We start from the raw sequence: 11,496 nt of genomic DNA on the forward strand, positions 1-11,496 counted from the left end.
TCCTCAGCACAGGATTGGAGATCTAAAACTTGGTACCATCCCTGTCCCGAAACCTGTGAAGATCAGAGTGAGGGCTGTTGTTTTCTTCTTTGTGCTCTGACTTGAGCTGCACACACATTTTCCAGCTCAAAGCCAGGATAAATATGCTTTATAAGTGGTGCTAGTCTGATTAGGCTGGGGGCAGAGCAGACAAACATAAATACTTCCTACTAGTCAGTCCTGTCTCAAAAATGTGACACCTTAAAGGTCCTTTTTATTTTGGCTAGCTGCTTTCCCAGTACAAGCCTATGATTAATGTCTATGCACTGCTAATTATTTTTTTTCAATTTAGAAACTTCCAGGAATTGTTGTGATAACACTTAAATGGCAAGAGGGGGCTGAGCTGTCCCAGCATTGGTCCAAGAGTCCCTGCTAAACCTGCTGACATTTCATGGGCTAGAACTCTTATTATCCCTGCTGCTCAGCTGTTTCCAGCAAGATCACTCCTGTAACTTTTTCCTAGGGACATAATTTCTTCCCTGACACTACCTTGTGCTTCCTGTAACTCCAGCAACTCTGATGGGTGGATTCAATTTGGACACAGCAAAGGTTGTAGCCCACTGGTAAATGAATTGGCAAGTTCCAATTTCTCCTGGCTGCTTTGAGATGTCTGCTGAGCAGATTGTGCAGGGTATAACCAGGATGGTGTCTTGAAATTATAAATAGTGATCAGATGGGTGTGTTCAGTTATTAACAGCATTTTTCTACTTGCAGCAAAAAATTCTTACAAATGGCAGCTTCCTGCTTTGTTTGACCATTTATAGGCTTACAGACTTCTCCCTTCATGTTTCCTCCTGGTGATATTTGGAGCTGCTAAAGCAGATGAAGCTACAAACCTGTCCCCTGCTTTGTCTGATGTCAATGTCTCCTTCCTTCTTCTAGAGAACATCACAAAGCTGAGACATCATCACCCAGCAAGGAAAAACACTGAAGGGTAGAGAAAGGCTCTGGAAACTCCCCAGAAGAACAGGGGACCCACTCTGGGCTCCCTCACATTAACATTTGCTGTTCCTCTGTATTACATCTCTAATATGTGAACATTTGGAAGTGCTGGTTCTCCAGTTCCTTGTGTTACAGGCACCAGGGAGAAGATCTAAACAACATCTGCAGAGTCAAGAGAGGTTGCCACTCTGTGATGAAGCCCAAAAATATTGTGCTAACCATGAAGGACAAGTGATGGATAGCAATTGCTCCTTCTGATCACTTTTGGGAATGATGCTTTTTCTGTGCTAAGAACTCTGCCAAAATACTGCAAGAAAAAGAAATCAGATTTGCAGTCATCCATTTTCTCAGCTCTAAAAGTGTTGGCCCAGTAATTCAGTCATTCCTGGTAATTTTGGTCTGCAGTGGGACAGCTACACACTGGACACTGCACCTACTGCAGGGAAGGGGACTGCAGCAAAAACCCTGCAGCAAAAACCCTGTGAGGAGATCCCACTGCTGACCACAAGGATTTCTGGGCTCACTGACCCGGCTATTACAAACCTCTTCAGTTTGAAGCTTAGATCCTTCTGCTGAGCCGTGGGATTAATCCAGAGGCTGAATCTTTGAATGCATTTCTGGTCTAGATGGGGCTGGGGCCTCTGAAGGCTTTGAGCAATTTATGCTCTTCTGATTTCACTTCAAATTCAATGATGGAATTTTATATGCAGTAAGGTGTTGGCTGTAATATATGAGAACTGAATGCTTGGAGGGAGTGAAAAAGAACAAGCATTTGGAAAAAGCTTTGAATAATATTTTAGTCAGAATTTGTTTTTTTAAAAGGGCATATTTTACATGAAGTAAGCTGCGCTAAAACCCAGTATCTAGGACACTGTTTAAAGAAGAAAAGGTCAAGGTCTTTAACACTTCCAGAGCTGAACCAGCAGTGGAATGAGTGAGCTCCCACTGTCCTGCAGTGACACTGTCACATCTGTGCTGCTTCTTGCTGGTGTGTCCCTGGAGGGAGTGTCAGTGGGGTAGATGTTACCATCTAAGGGTGGTACAGATATACAGATCCTCTACAGATGGTACAGATGTACAGATAATCTACAGATGACACAGAGCCAGTGTCAGGCACAGCTATGGGGCTGTAGATTCCAATTACCTTCTCCTGAATAACTGGAAATCTATGGAAACCAGACTCAGATTTCAGACTCTGTAAATCCTTCCATTGTCATTGTTTGTTTTTAGATCAAAGTCTAAGAGTTCTGATAATGAAAGAGATGTATCTCTCTATCTACAAGTCCCACTTGTGTGCTGCAGGCCCCTCCAAAATGCTTTAACTCTCTTTGTTCATTGTAAACCTTTTGTAAAAGAATTCTCCATTATTTTCTTTTGTGCTGAGTCTGGTGATATCAGCTATTTCCCTCTAAAGCCCTGCTTAGAAAACTGGGAATTTTTTTCTCCTGTGATTTTCTCCACTGTGCTTTTTATCTCATGACTGAAATGGAAATATTTTACTAGTTAAATGGGGGGAAAAAAGCAGTTAAGGCAGATGTTGTTTCATCATCTGCCTAACACAGACTTCCTCAGCATTCAAAGCAGCAGTTTACTGCAACAAATTAAGTGCACAAATTTTTCATGTGGAAGAAATGATTCCTGAATTCCCTCTGAAACCTCATTTCTTCAGTAGAAAGATGAGTTAATGAAGAAATTTACAATTTAGTGCCTGTTAGTGCTTATACTGACTCTCAGACGTAGTTTTGTGTTAGTTTCCATTATTTTAAACTCCTTCAGCCATGACTTGGAAACAGCAGCACTGCTCATTCCTATAGATTTACTTTTTAGTTACCTACCTTTATTTGCTCAAGCCCTAAACTGACCACTGGGTCTTCAGCCACGTGCTTTTAGTCCTACCAAAAATATTAGGACAAGGGAGAGGAAAAAAGGCTGAGTAAAGCCAGCATTTCTTGTTCTGCCTGTCTGGGGGTTCATCCCAGGTGTTTTGGTCCTGTCCCTCCCTGCTGTGCCAGTGCACCACATTCCCAAAAGTGAAGAATCCCCCTCTGTGTGCTCCCAGCATGGCATCAGGTGAGAAATGCTGCTGGGTTTGGGCTGGGAGAAGGAGCTGGTGCCATTCCCCACAGAGATGTGGGTGTGTTTTTCCAGGCCTGTAATTCTTGCAGGAAATGCTGCCACAAAGCTCCTCCTGGACCATGGTTCCTCCTGGAACATGGTTCCTCCTGGAAGGCAGTAAATACATTCTCTGTGCTTTCAGAAATGGGTGTACCCAGGGATTTTATTGAAAGGAAGGATATGGATGTCACCGGGGGAAAAAAAAATTGCTTCAGCCTAAAAATACAATTTTTGTTTTATTTCTAGTTAAATGATTTGGAAGTTTTCTTTCTTGATATCTTCTTGTCTACTTTACTTCTGTCATGTCCTTCCTAACTGGGAAATAATTAGATGGCTAAACTGAATAGTTCAATAAAAATGTTTGACTCCAGTTTGATTTCCTGTGACACAAAACACCTGACAGGTCTGTCTCAGGCACCACTAAGATCAGTCACCTGTTACACATCTCAGCATTGCAGCACCAGATACCAAGGCTGGCCTTTTTCCTTTTCCTTTTCCTTTTCCTTTTCCTTTTCCTTTTCCTTTTCCTTTTCCTTTTCCTTTTCCTTTTCCTTTTCCTTTTCCTTTTCCTTTTCCTTTTCCTTTTCCTTCCCCTTTTCCTGATGCTTGCATGGCTCAGGCAAAATGCTCCAGCTCATGTGCAGATCTGGGAGGGAAAGAAGCTGCTCTTTGAAATGTAGATACAGCAGTTTTCCAAAGGCTAAAGAGAAATATAAGTAAATTAGGAATAGAAAACAGAAGCAGAAGAAAAATGTTAAAGTACATTAGCCAAGAAATACCAAGCAGGGAGGTGCAGAGATTTCTGATTTTCTGTGCAGGGCAAAGGTTGAATGCTCCTTGAAATACAATTCAGGGAACTTCAGATTGAAGCCACTCTTTCAACTTAAGAAGGAGGAACATTTGAGAGTGTGCTTTCCAAAATATAAAGCAATGAATTCCACTTCTTGATAATAAGTCTTTAAACTAAAGAGATAAATCTGAAAAGAATTCAAGAAAACTTTAAAATATTTTAGAAATGCAGAACAGGGCATTGTGATATTAATTGAATAGAGAAACATCATTCCCTTGAGACTCAGGGGAGGCACCTCTGTCTGCAGCCTGTGTGCCAGCAGGAAGGATAACAGGTGCAATCTAAAATACCAAAAATAGGATTTCTAAAGGAGCAGCAGTTGAACACCCAAGGCCCCAGCTGTGCAGTGGGATGTTCTCCTGCCATGCTGCATCCCTGCTTGCTACCTGCATCTGTGTGGCTGCATGAAAGGAGAGAAGATGAGGGACTCATTTCCTGCTGTGGCTTTTTTATAGAAACTTTTCGGTTGTCAAATTAACATTTTTTTTAACCTAACCATTTATTTACAAACCTGTTATTGGGGCCTGAATTAATCTGCCAGTGTTCTTCTTCAGCAGAAAGAACATTTAGACAATTATCCCACTGCTGAGGGAAATGGAGGGATGGTTGTCATCAACTCTAATGATGCTCCTGTATTAAGGATGCTCTAGGAATAAGAAATCAATGAGACAGTGGTTTAAAATGACTCAAGGACTTTCCAACCCAGTGATTTAATAACACAGGGAATAAAAAAATGAATCTTGGTAAATACTGGAACAGAATCTGCCCAAAGGAATTTTCTGATATTATTTTTATTTCCTTGTCTTAATACATTTCAGCTCTATTTGTCCCTTTCTGTTCCATACACTATATTAAAGAAGAAAAAAAGGTTTTCTATTCAGTTTGAGTTCTTCATGAGCCTTTTTCCTCTCTGGTTGACTAGAAAGACATTAAAATACAAATATGTAATTAACTGACAGAACAATTTAAGACAAGTTTTAAAATGGTTCTTCTAGCTGTGATGTGTGCCTGGAGAAGCAAAAAGGAGAAAATCCCTTACTTTGAGAGATGGTTTTTTGGGGTTTTTTGTTGGTTTTTTTTGTTGTTGTTGATGTTGTTAGGTTGGTTGTTTTGTTTCTTTTTCTCTGATTTTTTTGTTGTTGTTGTGTTTTGGATTGTTTTGGTTTGGTTTTGTTTTGTTTGTTTGTTTTTTTTGGGCAGACTTGAACCTTTTTGATCTCTCTCTTTTGTAAAGTACCTCTTTGTCAGATTAAATATGAAGATCCCTATCAGAATGCACTTGGCTTTGACAAGTCTGGCAGAGTCTTGTGTAGCCTGAAACATGGTAATGGCTGGCACTGAAATGAAAAGGTCTTGGATAATGAATAAAGAATATTTTAGCAGCATGACTCATAAGTAATACAAAGGAGCTCTGGCAATGTCTGTTCTAATTACAGACTAGTTGCTCTGTTGTAACAATCATGGGTATTAAGTGTGTGGGATGCTGAAATGTGTGGGCATCCTGCTAAGCTTGATCTCAGCTCCTTGCAGCTCAAATCCTGTCTGTCCCAGCTGGAAAGTAGGAGCCTAAAAATGTACTGAGGGGGACTAAATGTGTGTTATCTATTTTTCAATGTTTTTTGTTGGGCCCTCCGGGCCACAAAGTTTTTGAGCTGTCAGAATCACAGAATGTGCTGCTCAGTGCTCAAGCTGTCCTGTGGGAGATGCTCCTCATGCCCCTGCACTGCCACAGCGCAGCATTTCCAGGGCATCTTGGTGGGATCAAAGAGCAGGAGCAGCAGCAATTCCAGGGTCTGTTAGAGGTTTGTGTTACCTCCAGGATTTCAGGGAAGGAGGTAACGTGGGCTGCTGTGCCTTTGAGCAGCAGAGAGGGTGACAAATCTTGGATGGGAAACCTGGAGCTGTTTGAGGGGTCTGTGTGGATGGGACAGCTCTGCTGGACACTGCCTGCTGATGGACTGGCTCCCTGTTCTGGTTAGAGAGCCATGGGCTTAGGCAGTAAGATGTCAATGTGACTCAACCCTGCAATTTAATGAAGGCAGGTCCAGATGTAGAATTTGCTCCATTTCAACAGTTAATGAGTTGGAAAATTGTCCAAGCTCAATTTTCTGTTTCCTTCAAGCTTCTTGCTTCCTGAGTTTGGGTGATTATTTCCCTGGGCACCACTTGTCCTTGCCCACTGCTTATCTTTATGTTTTTCAGCATTAAAAGGATTTTTCTCCCTTTTTTGAATGGGGGGGACCCTCTGCCTATTTCCCAGAAATTTTAGGGATGTTAAACATAGTGCATGACTGCACAGGAGAGTGCTCAGAAGCTCTGACTTCACAATACCATGGGATCCTTTTACAGGTGAAGATTTCTGTATTTAGGTGATGTGTAATAAGGAAGGCAGTCCCTGGGCTGGGAAACCTATGCACAGAAAATATATCCATGGGTGTTAACTCTCTGTGAATACCATCTGATGATGATGCTTTAAAAATACATCTGTGGGTATTAACTATCCCCAGCTACCATCTGATGATGTTTTAAATATCAACTGAAGCATGCCAGCCAGCTGAAGGATCACAGACTGCAGCAGGGAAGGAGAATGAACAACATAAGTAAGACTTTGGTAAGGAGGGGTTGTTTTGGTTTTGGATTAATGCCCTCAGTAATAGAGAATTGAGAGAAGACAGAAAATGCCTCTTGCACTGTGACCACCTTTTCTGATCACTCTAATGTGTCTGTAATAAAAATAACACTTAGCCTGCCCTTATTTCCCTTGGGATGCTCCCCTAAATTCCCTTCTTTGTTGTCAGCACCCTGGTGCACAAGGAGAGGGATGTTTTTCCACACCTCTGCTGTGATCCCTGCCAGCAAATTGCGCCAATCATTCACTTTGGAGCCAGCCCTCCCTCCTGTGTGGCACTCCAGGGCAGAGCTGGAGCAGAGCCAGGCTGCAGTGCCCAGTTTGCTGCTGCCCAGGCACTGGGGAGCAGTGGGAGAGGCCCCAAAAGCTCAAACCCCCCTCAGGATCCCCCAGAGCTCTTCATGGCTGGGTGCTCTTCAGGCCAGCACAGAGGATGTGCAGGCTGGGCTGGGAGTAATTCATGTTGAAGCTGAAGATGTTGCCTGTTCTAATGCCTGAGCAGCACCTGGGTAAAGGAGTCTCCTTCTTGTCTGGTAGGTTCACAATATCTCTGCTTGCAAGGAGCATTTTTATTAAGTTAAACAGAACACACTCTGCTGTACAGCACCATAATCCCATTAGATGCTCTGCAGGTTCAGACTGGACTACATGTTCTCCACTGTTTCCCCTTAAAGGGACACAGGCAATGATCAACCACCAAAACATTTTCCAGCTCTTTCTACCAGCATATTACAAACATATAACCACAAAATCCTAATCACTTCTGGTTTTGTTTTGAAGAAAACAATTTCCCATATGCATTGAAATTAATATTTGCAACTACAGCAACAATGCAAGTAATTGTTTAGCCCCTGAGTACACATGCAAAGTATCCTAAAGAATATCTTTTGTCCAACACCTTAATCAGGAGCTGAATCTACCAAAAGCTCAACTTCATGTGAATGAATATTCATGGGTTTGCACAACTGAAATGTTTGTATTATGAGTAATCTTAAAAGCACTTACAGTAATACTTTAATTCCAAAAGCATAGTGAGAGGCTTCCCAGAAGAGTACCCAGATGTAAAAATTATGAACAATACCCAGGATTTTGCTTAGGGGGTGTTTTGAACAGACAGTAATGTTGTAAATGAAGCCTCTGGTAGCAGTGAACAAAAAGATGTCCCCAGTCTCTGCATGGTTGTCATCTGCATGACTCAAATCCATCCCAACATGGCCAAAGGTGGCCCTGGGTTATTTTTCCCACACATGAGGCTGTCATGATGTTGCCAGAGGTGACAAAAATCTCCAAATATTGCAATGTTTTGGTGAAATTTTTGTAACAGGCAAAGCTACTCACAGTGTGATTTCCAGAGGTTGTAAGCATGGAGAGCTTTTCAAACACAGAGAACATTCCCCAGGCAAGAGCCACTGCAACAAAAGACCCAAGGAAGCACAGGGAAATGGAGAGGATCATCTGTCACAAATGGCCCTGTGACACCCCAGTTTCTGCTCCCAGGGAGCAAAAAGCAAGCCAGGAGAAAGGAGAGGAACTCCCACCTGACTTTGAGAGTATTGTGAGAAAATGTAGATGGGAAAATTCACCTGCTGAGTGCTTTGGCTAAGTCCTGGTATTTCCCTGTAGTAACTGAAAGGTGCAAGGGCCTTGGGAAGATGGGAGAAACCTTTGGCTTTCACATCCAACACAGGGAAGGGGAGCAGAAAGCTCAGCCCAGAGCCAGGAGGAGTCTGCAGGATGGAGAAGGGGGACAAAGCAGATGTGACCTTCAGAGGGGAGCTGGAGGGTGTTCAGCATCCTTCTTGCTGCTCTTGGCAGCACCCTGGGGCAGTGACATTCTCATGGCAGAGTCCCCAGGCCAAGGAGGGAGCAGAGCCATGCCCAGCCCAGGGCAGTCCCACAGGTGGAGTGGGTGGAGGGAGGATGTGGCAGGACACAGTGCCCTGCAAATGTGACAGCCCCATTCCCTCCACCCTGTCCTTACTTTGCAGCCTGAATTATTTTCAGCACCTCACCCAGGGTGTGCAGAATTAGGCAGGGATTGCTTTTGCATGGCAGTGCTCAACTACAAAGCCACGTGGCAAAGGTGCTATTGATAACCCCAGTGTCCCTGTCCTCCCTGCATCAGCTGCATATTCCAGCATCTCTGCAGCACAAACCCCACAGGCACTAGGGGCAGATTACTGTGTTTTGTTTCTTTGACGGTGGGATCATAGGCCAGGAGTATGTCCAAGAGGTTGTAATGAGAAGAATACATAAATGAAGCATCAAATTTGCTTTATGTACAAACAAACAAACAAACAAACAAACAAATAAATAATATACGTATCTGCATATATATATATATATATATATATATACACACTCTCTATCTTTTAATATATATATCGCTTGAGAAGGTTTAACACATGGCCCTGCAGGCAGTGTGGTGTCATTTCAACAAACAAACAAATTACCTGGATGGTGTCCCCATTCAGAAGTGCCTTGAAATGTCTTTTGCTACCAGAGGTGAGTGCACAGGGGAAGGAACCAGCTCTGACTTGGCTAACATGCAGACAGACAGACAGACACGGCTGTGCCACTGTCCCAGCTGCAGAGCTGCCCGCCCTGGCACTGAGGGAAGGTCTCTGCAAGGTCCAGCTGTTGCTGTGGGGTGGTGAATCTCCCACCAGAGGCTGAGCCATCCCCCTGCCCCTCATACTTGGTGCCATCACCACACTTAGCTCCTGCCCCAGCCAACATTCCTGCACTGAAGTAAGGAGAGGCTGAATAGGACTACAATATTTGCATCACATTTTAGGCAAGTTCCAAAGGATTATTGATGAGAGTCCAATTCAAGCCACAGCCCAAAGCAGCATTTTCAGTATTACCTTTTTACAGACTGCCCAGTTCTGTGTCCCTTCACCACCTGTGTGCTGCACATCCACTTCCCCTTGTTTTTGATTCTGAACAAGAGATGAGAGCAGACATCACCTTAAATATTCACAAGGAAATGTCAGCACAGATGAGGCAGTACAGGGGGAAGGATGGAGGTGGGCTCAGCATAAATCATTTATGGCCACGAGGCATGAATAGAGGTCACATCATTCTCAGCAACGTTATTTTAATAATGTGATGCAAATCTTCACTTCAATGGCAACCTGAAAATAAAGCAAGCACTTATTGGAAACATATTGGTTTCAGAAAGCTGCCTAGAAGCTTGCAATGTGAAGGCTCTCAAGGGACTTGCACTGAATAACCCAGTGGAGAGAGTCCTCCCTATTGCAAGCCCCAACAAAGCTTGTTTTCAGCAAGTAACCAGCTCTGCTGCTGCTGAACTACCTGAACATCTCATAGTTTCAGAAATAGTTGCAATTCTTTAGCACCTAGAAGCACAGAGCAGCCTTGGACAGGTGATACATACCCAGCCAAGGGTGAATTTTTCATTCCTTTCATGTACAGTGCAGCTGTACTGGTGATGGCATTCAAGGGCTTTAAGGTGTCAGGTACATTAGGTTAAAACAACAAATCTCCTCAGAGACAGCTTCAGAAACTTTGGTTTCTCTGTAATTTCATGTCTGCCTTTGCTTTCAGCAGCTGCCACTAATTCTGAGCTGCTGGCTCAGCTTGGCTTGACAATCAGCCTTGGCACAGCCCAGATGTGGCACAGCTGCATTACAGAGCACCCAATAAATAAACTCACCCTCAGGCACTCACCTCCCTGGGTGACCTCCTGCAGCTCCTCCCCAGGGGCTGCACGGGCAGGTTCTTGCATCAGAGGACAGCTGAATGTACACAATTTATTCCTGCAATTGCTGAGATATTGTCAAGAACTTGTACAGTCACCTTGTCTGCATCACTGCTGACTTCCTGTGCTATTTTTCCTGCCCTTTTTTTCTCTGCAGGCTTTGATGGAATGGTTTCTCTTGCCACAGCCATTACATTTGACTTCACATACAAGACTTCCATTACCACGTTTTTCCCAATGCGCTAGCAATGCCTCCTTTCCAGTTTATCTCCTGTTCTGTGCTTTTTCAGGTGTTATATTGACTTTGTGATGTGCTAACAGGCTTGTATTTTCAAGTTTTTCTTAGACTTCTTGGAAAACTCACGTTTTTGCCTGCTTCTCCTAGACTGTGAACATAAACTTTCCCTGTAACATGTACTGTGGTAGACCTGGCTTGGTTCTTGAGCTAACCTTCTCTCACCATTTACCACAGATTTCTTAACAGGGTAGAGAAGGCAAAGAGCTGTCTGGTCTTAGCTGAGTGTGCAGTTGATTATTGGATAATTCCACCTCTGTCTCCCTGTGAAAATCATGGCTGGATAACCAACAAGACCACTGTCAGAAGCAGAGTGCTGTTGATGCTTAGACTGATGGTTGTGCTTCTTGTATAGCAGGGAATACCAAAATTATTTGAGGAAATCAATGGTGAAAGAGCAAAAGAATCACATCAGTGTTTTATATGACATGAGAGGGAAAGTGTTGGTTTGTGGGATTAAAGACACTGGAACTAGGGCCAAAAAATAAGACACAAGATTAGGAAGTTAGCTGTTCTCTATTAAGAGCTGTCATTAAAAAAGCAAGTTGTGCCTGTGACATTTGCTGATGTGGAAAATCTAAGCTGCCAAGGTGTCATCTGAAACCTCCTATTCCAACTGTCCCAAAGGAAAAAAAATTGAACATGTTAGGTTTATGTCTTAACTAGTGAGACATGTGAAAAAGGCTCACATAGCTAAGAACAATGCTTTGAATTTTTGTAATACCTGGGATAATTTTATCAGAGAGGGATTTAAGTGGTGATGCATTACATTATCCTAGTGCTGTGCAAGACATATGGAAATTAGCGATGGATTAGATTTAAGAAAGCTTATAAAAAGAGTCTTGCAAGACCTTTAACCTTAAAATCGTTCATAGCTGAGAAATCCATTAAAATAAGTATTG

This window comes from Melospiza melodia, chromosome 16, assembly GCF_035770615.1.
Source record: "Melospiza melodia melodia isolate bMelMel2 chromosome 16, bMelMel2.pri, whole genome shotgun sequence".
NCBI lineage: Eukaryota > Metazoa > Chordata > Aves > Passeriformes > Passerellidae > Melospiza > Melospiza melodia.